The sequence below is a fragment of the Hyperolius riggenbachi genome, chromosome 11 (assembly GCF_040937935.1).
Source record: "Hyperolius riggenbachi isolate aHypRig1 chromosome 11, aHypRig1.pri, whole genome shotgun sequence".
In the NCBI taxonomy this organism is placed as follows: Eukaryota; Metazoa; Chordata; class Amphibia; order Anura; family Hyperoliidae; genus Hyperolius; species Hyperolius riggenbachi.
Genome location: NC_090656.1, coordinates 132,054,110 through 132,069,065, shown reverse-complemented (window position 1 = coordinate 132,069,065; position 14,956 = coordinate 132,054,110). Strand labels below are relative to the sequence as shown.

The following is a 14,956-nucleotide window of genomic DNA, read 5'->3' as shown; positions in this document are numbered from 1 at the left end:
TACTAAGAGAGAGTAGTGAGAGGGGGGGTGTGAGAGAAAGGGGGTAGTCAGTGTGTGTGTGAATGAGGGGGAGTGAGAGAGAGGAGGAATTGAGAGAGGGGGGTGGTGTGAGAGGGGGGGGGGGGAGGGTGAGAGAGGGGTAGTAACGGGGGGGAGGGGGAAGTGAGAGAGGAGTGTGTGAGAGAGGGCGAGTGAGAGATAAGGGGAGTAGTTAGAGCGAGGGGGTACTGAGGGGGGTGAGAGAAAGGGGTTACTGAGAGTGTGTGTGTGTGTGTGTGTGTGTGTGTGTGTGTGTGTGTGTGTGTGTGTGTGTGTGTGTGTGTGTGTGTGTGTGTGAGTGAGAGTGGGGGAGTGAGAGGGGAGGTATTGAGAGGGGGTGGTGTAAGGGGGGGGTGAGAGAAGGGTAGTAAGAGAGAAGGGGTAGTGAGAGAGAGAGGGGGGTAGTGAGTGTGTGTGAGAGGGGGAGTTAGAGGGGAGGTATTGAGAGAGGGGGTGGTGTGAAAGGGGTAGTAAGAGAGAAGGGGTAGTGAGTGAGTGTGAGATAATAACTACACTTAATACAAGCTGTGTATTAGGTGTATAAGATATATCATTTCTGCACTAGAGTGGTAGAAAAAGCTTGAAGAGTGCACTTAATATGAATATATTGTCTATACCTGCTGCAGATGGATGCTCAATGGCTGCATTTTTTCATATTTGCAACTTCAAGATTAATGGCATGTTAATTTTGCATCAGTTTGAAATTATTGGGCAGGGCATACTGAGGTCTCCAGTAGAGATAGGCCAAACCTCCGATTTTAGGTTCGCAAACCTTTGCCGAAGGTTCGCGGAAAAGTTTGCGAACCACAATAGACTTCAATGGGGATGCGAACTTTGAAAATACAAAAAAAATTTTGCTGGCCACAAAAGTGATGGAAAAGATGTTTCAAGGGGTCTAACACCTGGAGGGAGGCATGGCAGAGTGGGATACATGCCCAAAGTCCCGGGGAAAAATCTGGATGTGATGCAAAGCAGCGTTTTAAGGGCAGAAATCACATTGAATGCCAAATTGCAGGCCTAAAGTGCTTTAAAACATCTTGCATGTGTATACATCAATCAGGGAGTGTAATTAGAGTTCTGCTTCCCACTGACACACCAAACTCACTGTGTAACGCACCGCAAACAGCTGTTTGCATAGTGACGGCCGTGCTGGACTGATGCGCAACATGGCCAGAGTACAGGCCGTGGCAGTTTTCCAGCCCATATGGTCGCCGGGCTGTGGTAGCTCAATGATAGAACAGTGACTGTCCAGCTGATCAAATTTGGTCTGTCCACAATGAAGCAACGACCATATTATCTTCTAGTATGTAGGTAGGCATAGGTAGGAGTCCCAGTATAGGTAGGTAGACATAGGTAGGAGTCCCAGTATAGGTAGGTAGGCATAGGTAGGTGCCTCAGTAGTTAGCTAGACATAGGTAGGAGACCCAGTATAGGTAGGTAGGCATAGGTAGGTCCCCTAGTATAGGTAGGTAGGTAGGTGTCCCCATATAGGTAAGTAGGTGCCCCAGTAGTTAGGTAGGCATAGGTAGGTGTCCCAGTATAGATAGTTAGGCAGGGCCTGGCTGGCACAGTAACAACAATTACCAAGGTCTAGCTGCAACAGATAGGGTAGTATAATGTCAGTGAGCAACACACACACACAAAAAAAAACACATCTGGAAAACATTAGCTCTCAAAAGAGCTGTTGAGGGGTGCCATTTTAGCAATAACAATCAGCCAGGAGCAAGCCAAGAGCCTAACTAATCTTTCCCTAGGAGAACAAGTCTGCAGCAGCTGTCCCTAGTCTGTCTCTAGCAGGCACACGAGTGGGTGTAATGGCCGGCAAACCTGCCTTATATAAGGGGGGGGGGGGGGCTCCAGGGCTTAGTGTAGCCTGAATGGCTACAAAAAGCCTGCTGACTGTGATGCAGAGGGTCAAAGTTGACCCTCATAGTGCATTATGGGGCAAATCGAACTTGCGCAAAAGTTTGCCTGGTCCAGGCGAACGCGAACCACCGAAGTTCGCCTGGAACCGTTCGGCCCATCTCTAGTCTGCAGATTCTTTTAAATATCCTAAATTTTTCATCTACAAATGCCTTTATTTTATGCATGGCCATAGTTCGGCTAAGTGTAATTTTTTCCTGTTCAAAACATGGATATAGTGCACCATAAGGTCACTGCGGTCCTTCTCACTGCTGTAAAGATAGGTTTTATTAATTTATAAAATTGAGAATTTTGTTGGGGTTTCAAGGATGATTTTAGCACAATTCAGTTTGAAGAACCAGTCAAATTAGCATCACCGTTAGCTTTGTACTGACTAATACAGAACAAGACTATATGGCCATTGGTCCACTTATGCCTTTTCCACAGAAAAGACACAGTATAGAGTAGGATTAGCGTTAAATATTAAAATATGGGATGGAGCCCCACTTCATTGAAACAAAACAAATGTAGAAAATTACAGAGTGCCTGACTAGCTTATTATGCATTAAGGACACAACTAGATATGCACACAATGCTTGTAAAATACAGTACAAGCAGTCCACAGCATCACATGGTGCTGTATAAATCATGACACATTATGCCAAAAGCTGTAAGGATGTTAAACATTTCCTTTAAAACAAGTTTATATACACACACCGTGGTCAAATATAAAGGCCAGTGTAAGTTTAATACAAGAGGGTTCTCCCCAAAGTAAAAATAAAAAACACTGCAATTATAGGCATCACAGAATTTACTTCTATACTGCTTGAGCCTCCAGCTATGTGACCCAGGATACAAAAGCTACATACATTTTGGATTGAACTCAGCTAAGGTAGCCATTTATAGCCATCTTGGCTGAGAATCCAGCAGGTGTACAAGTATCCCCCTCAGCTCATTTAAAAAAACAACTGGCATACAGGACAGGATCGGACCAACAGAAACTGAATTAATCCCCCCCCCCCCCCATTCATTTTACTTTGAGCTATATTGTCTTAGGGTTTTCATTCTTTTTGAAATGTAGCATCCCCCCCCCCCTTTAATATATCATATAAAAACTATTTATGCTATCTCATTGTTCTGAATATTCACAGTATCACCTGTGTACACTACTGTGGAAATTTGGAGAGTTTGCAACTGTCGTCCTGAAGCTGAACAGCAGAATCTGACAGACTTTACTCAGTAAAAATTGAAGAACTGGTGTCTGGATCATATCCTCAGGTTAATAAGGCACATGATGCCAGAAATTTGGTTTTGTGTGAACAAAGGTTGTCTATTGAATGCTTGCTCAGCTTCTGTCTTTACAAGGGAAACATCGTTGTTGCGTATTACAGATGCAAAAGGGTCCCAATCTTTACATTTTAATATTACATACTTAATGCAGGAAGGAGTGAAGGCAAGACTAAATAAAATCAAAATGTATAAGGCACCTGGCCCAGATGGCATACATCCTTGGACGCTAAGGGAATTAAATTCAGTTATTGATACACCCCTTTATCTCATCTTTTGTGTCTCTCTTTCAAGTGGGATAGTTACAATAGATTGGCATACAGCCCACATTTTCCTGTTATTTAAGGGCAAAAAAATAAATAAAATAGAAATAGAAACATGTAAGCTTATCAGTTGTGTGCAAACTATTTGAGCAAATTTTGGACAGAGGCGCCAGGCAGGTTAAAATGATCTAAAAACTAAAAAGGAGGAGTACAGGTGGACTTACCTCCTGAAATGATGGACAATCGAGATTGTTCAAATCGCAAATAACAATTTATTTTGGCACTCTGCAACGCGTTTCGCAGGTATAACCCGCTTCATCAGGCAAGGAGTGCAAGCTCAAAAAGGTCCAATAGTGGCAATGCGCATTGCCACTATTGGACCAGTTCAGGTACACTTCAAAAGGAGAAATTTCCTGAATATAATGTAGTTAATAAAATAGCTTTTAACAAAATTACTTTGTAAATTTAGACAGTGTTTGCCAGCTATAAAATCTCTTCTCTCCCCGATTTACATTCTTAAATTTATCACAGGAGGTAACATCTTTACTAATGACAGGTGCATTACTGCACAAGATTTGTTTACTGTGTTCCAAGCAGAATAGAAACTGCACCTTGTCTCCCGGAATGCTCTTGGGAGAAGTTATACATAATAAATAGCTAAGGCTAAACATCACTGGGAGGGCAGGGTTACAGACCAATATACAGCAATATGTATATCTAGGAAGTGTTTCTGATGCTGAAAGTGTGTATCCTGAGTAAGTTACTACAGGTCACTGGAGGATTTATATTTGTGTGGTTGAGGAATTGTAACTGTGCTGGTGGTAGGATTACAATGTAAATTCTCTGAGTAACTGAAGACAATCTCACCCACCTCACTAATGAGCTACTCTTTCAGAAAAAGTGGTAAAATAATTTATTGAATCTATGTCAACTTAACCACTTCAGCCTTAAGTCGTTTTCACTTTATGCATCCGAGCAATTGTCACCTCCCATTCATTAGCCTATAACTTTATCAGTACTTATCACAATTAACTGATCTATATCTTGTTTTTCCGCCACCAATTAGTGGTACATTTTGCTAAGAGTCACTTTACTGTCAATGCATTTTAACAGGAAGATTAACCCTCCTGACGGTCTATTAAAAACCACCAGGGGGCAGCGCAGCCGTTTTTGATTTTTTTTTAAATCATGTAGCGAGCCTATGCAGCAGCATCCCCCTACCCTCTTTGATCGCGGGGCGGCGGCGATCGGTGTGCTCACGCAGCTAGCAAAGTAAGAAAACTGCCAGGAAGGTTAAGAAAAAAAAAAAAAAAACAGAAAAAATTCATTTCTCAGTTTTCAGCCATTAAAGTTTTAAAAAAATACATGCCTCGATAATTAAAACTCACGTATTGTATGTGCCCATTTGTCCCGGTTATTACACCGTTTAAATTATGTCCCTATCACAATGTGTGGCAACAATATTTGGAAATAAAGGTGCATTTTTTCCGTTTTGCATCCATCACTATTAACAAGTTAAAAAAAAAAAAAAAAAAAAAAAGAGAACTATTTCATCTTTACACTGATATTTAAAAAAAGTTTAGACCTTTAGGTAAATATTTACATGTTTTTTTTTTTTTTTTTAAATATTAAACATTTTATTTGTGTATTTTTGGGAGGGTGAGATGTAAACAGTATTTTTATGTCAATATGTGTTTTTTCTTTTTTTTTTTTACATTTAGTTGTAGTTTTACTTTTTGGCCACAAGATGGCAGCCATGAGTTTACATGACGTCACTCTAAGTGTAACATATACGCTTAGAGGGATGCAAGAGCCAGAAAAAGTGAAGCTTCTGTCGCTTTTCCTGCAGGGGAGAGGAATCAATCATTGGGCACCATGGCCCGATTGATTGATTCCTAGGCTAGCGATCTGTGGCCGGGAGCGCGCATGGCCTCCTGAATGTAGCTGCTACGTCCAGGAGGCAGAAATAAAGCAAACCTGTACTGAAAATTAGTTATAGGTTCCTAATGTTCTTTTTATTATTAGTGACACACCCACAATTGAGTTACATATCTGTATTTTCAGTTTAAAGGCTAAAGAGCAGCCATAACAGTCTATGTTGCATTTAATGCAACAGATTTTACATCAAACAGAATTAATAACCTTTTGAACTTTTTCAGCTCAAAAATGCTATCCAGCAGTGTTCCTCAGCCAAACAAAAGCATTTTGCCTTTTTTATATATTTTTCAGAAACAAGGCTGAATTCAACAAGGTGTCCAACTGCTTCATTTGCATGGATAAATTAGTACTGTAACACTTGCAAACATGGGAAAAAAAAAAAAAAAAAAAAAAAAAGAGTTCTGATGATTACTTAAGACTAGTACTATGCATACCTTATGTGGGAAAAACTGCATCAAGGGTCTATGCAGGAGGCTTGGCTGTGGTCGATTACATGCACCATTTGTGTAAATCATCAGATTGGTGCCCACTGGGCATGTTGAAAATACAGGGTGTAGGAAGGTGAACAGTGCAGAGATGTACAATGTATGTAAGTATACAGTGCAGCGATTACTGGTTAGTGCACAGTAAATGCATAAGGTGTGTGTAGCATGCAAGTGCACAGTGTATGTTAAGAGGCGTGGGTAAGTGTATTCCCAGTGTGTATAGCGTTTGGGTCTGGGCTCAGGCACATGGTTTTGTTGTACAGATTTCAATGTACATCAGTGTGTGATTAGGGGCACACCTGTGCCCTGCGCGGTACTGCATTCAGCTGACACACTGCCGCCTGGGTTTTTGTGCAGCATGTCAATGTGATATCTGGTACATGGAAAATATGATATGTATATGGAAGTTATAGAAGGGAAAGATTGTGCAGTGTGGTGTGAGTGGCAAAGGAAAGCATTAAAGTCTTTGGCCAAGTAAAATGGTTTTGGGGAGGAAAGGATAAAGAAAAGAAAAAAAAAAAAAAAAGTAGTGTGTTTTTTTACTGCAATTTGTCACTGTGTGGTTGAAAGAGATGTCAGTTAAATCATGTGTGTATGATGATCTGCAGATCTCATAGAATATCATTGCAATTTGCAGGAATGGATTTTTGGCAGGAACAGATCTTTTGCAGATACTGATCTTTTGTGTCCGTACAGCATCTGTGTGTGCAGCATCTTGCAAAGATTTTTTTCTGATGTGGAGTTCAGCTCCATAGAAAAGACTGTGTAGAGTATGGCTCTCATACTACATGAAGGGTGGTAAGATTGGTCTGTGATCTTTCATTTTCCAAAGACTATAGTCTGATGTGTGTATGAGCCTTTACAGTCAACCAGGGTAAGTCTGTCATCATGCCACTGAATGCATCCCAACCTAATGTATCCTTTAGTCAATTGCAGTGGGTCTCTGAATTCAAGTATTTAGGCATTAGGGTGACAAATTCTATATCTGATTACTACACTCTTAATATTAAACCAGTGGTGGAGGTCTTCCGGAAAAAATCTCAAGCATGGAAACACCTACCGCTCTCGCTTATTGGGAAAATCAACATATTTAAAATGATATTTTTGCCAAAATTTTTATATGTTCTCCGTAATACGCCGGTTACTCTTACTAAAAAGTTCTTTAAAAACCTTCATTCCTTAATCTCAACCTTTATCTGGACAGGCCAGACCCCTAAAATTGCCCTTAGCACTCTGCAATTACCTATTGATCAAGGTGGCCTGGCCCTTCCCAACATGCAACTATATTATTATGCTGCAGTGTTAGTCACAGTCAGGTGGTGGCTTGGCCAAGACAGCTACAACCCTGCAGTAGTGACGGAGGCGGCATGCTTGGGATCCTATGAAAGACTTACTCTTCTAATATACAGAGGCACCACAAACAACGATAGGTGTACGGTCCCGATGCAGACGGTGTGTAGTGTATGGTCTGCTGCAGTTAAGTTTTTAGGCGTAGATGGAAATATATCCCCATACACCCCCATTTGGGATAATCCTAAACTTTCGCACTTTACACAGATTCCAGATCCTGCAATTTGGGCTAGAGCGGGAATAAAGCATCTGCAACATATTATTAAAGACGATTCGCTACTAACATTTAACGAGATGAAACAATTGTACTCTCTAACAAATAAGATGTTTTTTCGTTACTTACAATTAAGACATGCGTTCTCGGCGCAGTTCTCTGGCAGAGCCCCTACATTGGTTGTGCATGATCTTGAAAATACCCTCCTCACTGCACATCTAGATAAGCCCTTGTCAGTGCTGTACTCAGCCCTCTTATCCAAAAATGGGGAAAAAAATTATTCGTTGCCAAGAAAAATGGAACATGGATATTCCAGGACTAGATAGTACAGATTGGGAGGATATCCTCGAGGTTTTTGTAAAACTTCCAATCTCAGCTAGGGATAGATTAATCCGGGTTACATTTCTTCATAGGACATACTTAACTCCTGTTAGGATGCACAACATCTGTGGCACCAATGATGCGCTCTGCCGGAGATGCTCTGTCGAGAATGGCACTTTTTACCATATGTTCTGGTGTTGTAGCAAAATACAGATATTTTGGACAGATATATTTTCTACTATAAATGAAATTACTGAAGCACATTTTGACTGTACACCCAAACTAGCCCTATTGGGGTTATTTGAGGAACCCTCATGCAACAAATTCGTACAATATTTAATTCGCATTCTCTGCTTCTATGCACGTAAAGAATTTCTACGGGTCTGGAAAGGGGATGCTATTCCCTCTATAAATATGTGGAAACGTACCGTTAATCGAGCCCTTCCATTATATCAACTAACATATAAAAACCGTAACTGCCCACAAAGGTTTCATAAAATTTGGACTCCATGGTGTGATAATATACATACAACTGGCTCGAATGAGGAGAACTGATAAGGTGTATATCTTATTAACTTAAAACAAGTATTGGAATTGGTCACTCGCAACTCCTTAAGGTGTGGCCGGGGGGGCGGACCCAGAATTATTCTTTTTCTTTTTCACTTCCTTCCTTCTTTCTCCCTCCTCCTTTACTTCCTCTCTTTCTACTGTGCCCCCAAGGCTTACTCACATGCTATTCCTAGACCATTGCTGGCTGCTAATGTATAAGATGGTACCTACATGTGAAATTTATTAGTAGTGAATTAAGAATACTCTGCTCAGATGTTTACTATGTTATTACATATCCTACGGGTGTTTGGTACTCTTTATCATCTTGGTCACTGGAGTATGTGGTATGTAAATAATAATGTTTGTTATATCCTCTCACGTATGGAAACACTATATGTGTCTCCTCTGTGTACCTTGTGTTCTTTTTTTTCGAAAATAAAAGTGATTTGTTAAAAAAAATAAAAGATAGAATGGTAAAGATGAGGGAAGAGGACAACAATAGCAGATATGGTGAAGAGAAGTATGGAAGTGCCAAAACTGAAAAACTTTTGCTTGTAATGTCTGTTATGTAGAAAAAAAACCCTACTTAATTTACTCAGTACTATGAGCTTGTGTGACAGTATGTTCTAGAGAGGTGTTGTAGTGCCTTTAAATGTATGGTGATTTTAATGATAGTGCGCACAGGTTATACTGGGTACCGTGTGTATTTATGCAGTGGTGATTTTACATGTGTAGCAGTTCGAGAAGATTGTGAAGTGAAAGGTTTTTTTAAGAATTTTAATGTTACTTTATTATGCCATATATGTATTTTTAATGAAGTTTGTGTTTATTGCTGTCAGGGGCCCATTTGCTTTAAAGCCAGACATGGCTCCTAACATGACTCCTATTGTGTTGAATGTATTTAATAGTACTCTACTGTAGTCTATAATCTTGTTTGCTGGGAATGTGCTCTGAATTTAGGCATGGCAGCCATTCAGATGTAGAACTAGTGTGTTTATAAAGTAATAACATTTATGATTACCGTATTTTTCGCCGTATAAGACGCTCCGGCATATAAGACGCACCCAGATTTAGAGGGCAAAAATCAGGAAAAAAAAGAAAAAACTAAACCTAGGTGTGTCTATGATGCAGGGGTGTCTTAAGGACTTTTTACCTCCCCCTTTCCAGTTACATTACATACTATTACACCACATATGGAGACAGTGTTATGTGCTGTGTCCCCCTGTGCCTGCTGTGTCCCCCTGTGCCTGCTGTGTCCCCCTGTTCTGCCTGCTGTGTCCCCCTGTTCTGCCTGCAGCCCCCTGTGCCAGTGTCCCCCTGTTGTGCCAGTGTCCCCCTGTGGCAGTGTCCCCTATTGTGCCAGTGTCCCCCTGTTGTGGCAGTGTCCCCCTGTTGTGGCAGTGTCCCCCTGTTGTGGCAGTGTCCCCCTGTTGTGGCAGTGTCCCCCTGTTGTGGCAGTGTCCCCTGTGCCTGTGGCCCCGTTGTCCGTGTGTCCTCCAGTGCCGGTGTCCCCCTGTGCAGGTAGTGTGAGTACACATACATTACCTGCTCCTGCCGCCGCGCTCCTGGCTCCCCGATCCTCTTCTTCCATCTACCGCTGCCCGCTGCTGCCCCCGCCTAACATCGCTGGCCGGTCTTAGCCGCATGGATACGCTATCAGCACACCACGTGCCGGGGTCACGCATGCCGCCGAACAACGCTGGCCGGTCCTAATTATCCGCGCAGGGATACGCTATCAGCGTGCGCCGGGTCACACATGCGTATGCGTGACCCCGGCGCACGTGGTGTGCTGATAGTGTATCCCTGCGCGGCTAATTAGGACCGGCCAGCGTTCGGCGGCATGCGTGACCCCGGCACGTGGTGTGCTGATAGCGTATCCCTGCGGCTAATTAAGATCGGCCAGTGATGTTCGGCGGGGGCAGCAGCGGGCAGCGGTAGATGGAAGAAGAGGATCGGGGAGCCAGGATTGGAGCCAGGAGCGCGGCGGCAGGAGCAGGTAATGTATATAGTGCTTCCCTGCGCACCTCTGCATCCCGAAATCCGTACCTTCGCCGCATAAGACGCACCCACTTTTCCCCCAACATTTTGGGGAAGAAAAAGTGCGTCTTATACGGCGAAAAATACGGTAAATGTTTTGCATGCAGTGAGAGGTTTGTGAAAGAAAAGTTGAAGTGCAAATGTGTGCGCGTGTATTTGGTTGTGCAGTGATTTTATTAGGCTATGTATGCATGTGGAGTCAGTGTTTTGAACGTGTGCATTGGTTTTTGTTTTGAATGCATGTGGACTATACAGTGTTAAAATGTGTACATCTACTAGCATTATTGTTACTGGTATAAAATAAATGTGCATAAATGCGCTACAGCACAATGCAGCTTTGTGAATGCACTCTAAGGTGATTTACTGCCGTTACTTAAAATGGTTTTTGTATGCAGGCATACAGTGAAGTTGTTTGTGTTAAATGAGGATCAATAAATGAATGTGTGTAGAGCAGGGGTGTCCATTGAGTAGATCGCAAAGGACTTCATGGTAGATCCTGACCACACTACATTTTCCATTCTGTATATACAATTGTGCTGCTTAAAAATTGTACATAGGTAGATCATTTTGACATGCTAATTTTTGTAGTAGCTCACAAGCCAAAAAAGTGTGGGCACTAATAATTGCATGAAGTTATCAGTGTTTGCCTGCAGTGTGTTAAATGTAGCTTTGCAAAACCTCAATCTTACAGCTGTTTTCTTGACAGTGCCTTTGTGAACACCTGTGAAGCCTTTATAGTAAGTACTACAGGTTACAGGATTTCATTAACAGCGGCTAGAGGAATGTTATCCCCCTAACTTATCGTAGCTTCTGCAAATAATGGCAACCAAAATTATACCCAGTTAGCTAGACAAATGCTTGTCCATGAACATTAAATAATCCCTTCAGAGAATTACCATAGCCACAAAAAGGATGCTTCCAGTATACACCTGAGCAGTCGGAGAGACCGATTCTGTATTAACTATAGGCAGACAGCCCTTGCAGCGCACTCTAGTTGAATCTTATGCTGGGTACACACTGAGATTTTATGATCGATTTACTGTCAGATCGATTATTTCCAACATGTCCGATTTGCTTTCCGAGCATTTTTCGATCGATTTCCGTTAACCTTAATAGGAAATCGATCAGAAAATGCTCAGAAGTCGATCGGAAAGCAAATCGGACATGTTGGAAATAATCGATCTGACAGTAAATCGACCATAAAATCTCATAGTGTGTACCCAGCATTAAAGAGGAACTGTAACCAAGGATTGAACTTCATCTCAATCAGTAGCCGATACCCCCTTTCCCATGAGAAATCTTTACCCTTTCTCGAACAGATCATCAGGGGGCTCTGTGTGGCTGATATTGTGGTAAAACCCCTCCCACAGTGTGATGTCAGCACCTAGGTACTGACATCACACTGTGGCAGCCTTGTTGCATTGTGGGAAATAACAGCAGTTTCCAACTGCCAAAAAAGCAGCATCTCCTTCCATTGATATCACCTGCCAGTAGTAAAGATGTTGCTAAGTGATACATTTCAGAATGTAAATCAGGGAAAGGAAAGATTCTACAATGGGCAGTCACTGACTAAATCATTTATAAATCATGGTTGTAAAAATTAAGCATTTTTTTCATTATTTTATTTTTACAGCAGTTCCTCTTAACACATACAGCATATTTCAATTCACAAATAATGCAGTAGCCATCTGTATTCAGGTATGAAAATGCCCATCCCCCTCATATTAGCATAATTTCCCTTCCTATAGCGCTGCTACATGTCCAGCTGTTACAAAATCAGAACCCAGCTGAAAAGTTGATAACTAAGGTACAAGGGGAAATAAGAATGTTAATAAGTAAAGCTACCATGGTGTGGTTGGTCAATAAGGAGGGCCAAGAAAGTCTAAAGGTGCCCATTAATGGTACAAGTTTTTCCAGATGTGATTTGAATGATCATAACTAATTGGAAGGCAATTATCGAATGTTCCCATTACAAACAATTTAAGAAGGTTTTACATTTAGATTAGATCAAAAAAATCTAACTTTCAGATAGATAATTTTTTTTCCCCAATCGACCAAAGAATTGTATTACATCGATTTGTGCCACAAACGATACAGTTTTCTATACAATTTGATCATAGAAAGTGCATCGAAAGATTTAATCTGAAGGAAAAAATTGCACCATTAATGGGCACCTTTACATACATTTCTGAGCAGTGAGGTGCACAATGCATATTTAGTTAAGTTAAATAGGGCAGACATAGCAATGAAGTTTATGTGTGTGTCAATGTTGCTTAGTATGAAGAAGGCGTTAGCCCCAAGTTTTCAAATTTTCCCAACACCTTATTATCTGAATTCGACCTCAGTGGTCTGCTATACCTTCAACGGCCATTTTAAAAATCCTGGTTTAAACTGACAATTAAAAATCCCAAGTTTGGCATAAGTGATAGAAGGATTCTTGACAAGGCTTACATTTTAGTAAATATGCCACCTTCAAAGTATAATAATTCCCATGCCATAGTAAAGCTACTAATGACTGACAGTTCCTGATGTTTATAATTTAATTTTATTTCCTTCCCATTAATATGGTAAGAGTAAACAATTTTAACAAAACTCCTACTCACATTGCATGCCTATGAATCGGCCGTTGGGAGATTTGGGCGCAGGGTAACGCCGATAAATGTCTTACCCTGCTACTGCACAAGTCCCGGCGGGGTTAATTACTATTCCCTCTCCAGGCCCCCATGGATAGTGGGGTAAGATGTATTTCGGCTTCCAGCCATTGCTGGCAGCCAAATGACACTGTTTTTGTAGCAATTTGCGCTCAGTCTTTTGACGGCGCACAAATCACTCACTGAGTGCTGCTTTGGCTGGAATACCTATTACAGCCTATGGTGACGTCGGCTGTGCCCAAATCTCCTGCACGATTTTCACAGCGTTCCCTTGCATCACCCCTCTGCATTCTAAATAAACTTGTTGCAAGTGCGAAAACGAATGCCTGCAAAATAAGTAAACAAACAACAGCTTTTTGGCAACAGTTACAGGGGGGAGGACCAAACCTATGATTTTTGTAAGCGAGAGAAAAGAGGTACCTTCTGCTCCTATATTGGATCAACATGCTAATACCTTGGAAATAAATGGCTACCTTTTTTAAGCCTTTACTAGGTTTCTTTCACCACCTCTGGGTATTCCATTCAGGACACCTGCTAAGTGGTTTTCCTTGTAAATACCAGACATAAAAGCATTTAACTTCATACTGAGAAGTCTAATTCTCTTATTTGCTGATCATGTAGCATATATTTGAAGATACACTTGAAGAGACTCATTATAGCAACATTTTACATAGCATCTCACAAAGGTCAGTACCTCTATTTTTAAATATTTCTTTGCTTCACCCTTCCGAACTGTTACATCAGTTGATTTCTCCCAGTGGACATGTTTTTTTTTTGTTAAACGGTTTCCTTGCAGCTATATTTTGTGGCAAGAGAAGAAGGTGTATTGCACCATACCTGCAAAGTCAATTTAAATATTAATTTTAACTTTTACATCCTATTACCGGTTATGGGAGTCCTTAAATGGGAACTTCAGCCTAAACAAACATACTGTCATTAAGTTACATTAGTTATGTTAATTAGAATAGATAGGTAATATAATTTTTTTCCCACCCTGTTTTAAAAGAACAGGCACATGTTTGTGATTCATGGGGGCAGCCATCTTTTTGGTTGAAAGGAGGTGACAAGGAGCAGGAGACACAGTTCCAACTGTCCTGTGTCCTCATAACCACTCCCAGCTGCACACACTAGGCTTCAAATGGCAAATTCAAAAATGTAAAAAAAAATGAGAGCGTCAGAAATCCCATCATGCTTTGTACAGCATCGGGGGAAAAAGCCCGGGCAGTTTTCTTCTGTGCAGCTAAAAATGAGGCTTGGATAAGAGAAACAAAGTTCTGATGCTGTGAAACTGTTAAAGAAACACCAGGCCTTTTCAGTGCTGCCGAGTCGATTTTTAGTCCGGAGGTTCACTTTAAGGATTTGTGTAATACCCCACTTTGTATACTTTTATTTTTGGGGTTGCAGGGCATTTTTTTTTTTTTTGACAGACACTAAACAGAATTATAGATAACACAATCAGTGCTTAACCACTTCACCACTGAGGGGTTTTACCCCCTGACCACCAGAGCAATTTTCACCTTTCAGCGCTCCTTCCATTCGTCTATAACTTTATCATTACTTATCACAATTAAACAAACTATATCTTGTTTTTTCCACCACTAATTAGGCTTTCTTTAGGTGGGACATTATGCCAAGAATTATTTTATTCTAAATGTGTTTTAATGGGAAAAAAATTCATTATTTTTCAGTTTTCGGCCATTATAGTTTTTAAATAATGCATGCTACTGTAATTAAAAGCCATGAAATGTATTTGCCCTTTTGTCCCGGTTATAAAACCGTTTAAATTATGTCCCTATCACAATGTTTGGCGCCAATATTTTATTTGGAAATAAAGGTGCATTTTTTTTTCAGTTTTGCGTCCATCCCTAATTACAAGCCCATAGTTTATAAAGTAACAGTGTTGTACCCTCCTGACATAAA

At 41.0% G+C, this 14,956-nt stretch overlaps 1 long non-coding RNA gene across 1 annotated transcript in view; it reads right to left on the bottom strand.

The window, feature by feature from the left end:
• Positions 1–13,863, bottom strand: part of LOC137538006 (uncharacterized) — a 55,757-nt gene extending 41,894 nt beyond the window's left edge. Inside the window, exon 1 of the long non-coding RNA XR_011024674.1 lies at positions 13,731–13,863. This is a non-coding gene — a long non-coding RNA (uncharacterized lncRNA). The remainder of the gene's footprint in view (positions 1–13,730) is intronic.
• Between the last annotated feature and the right edge of the window lie 1,093 nt (positions 13,864–14,956).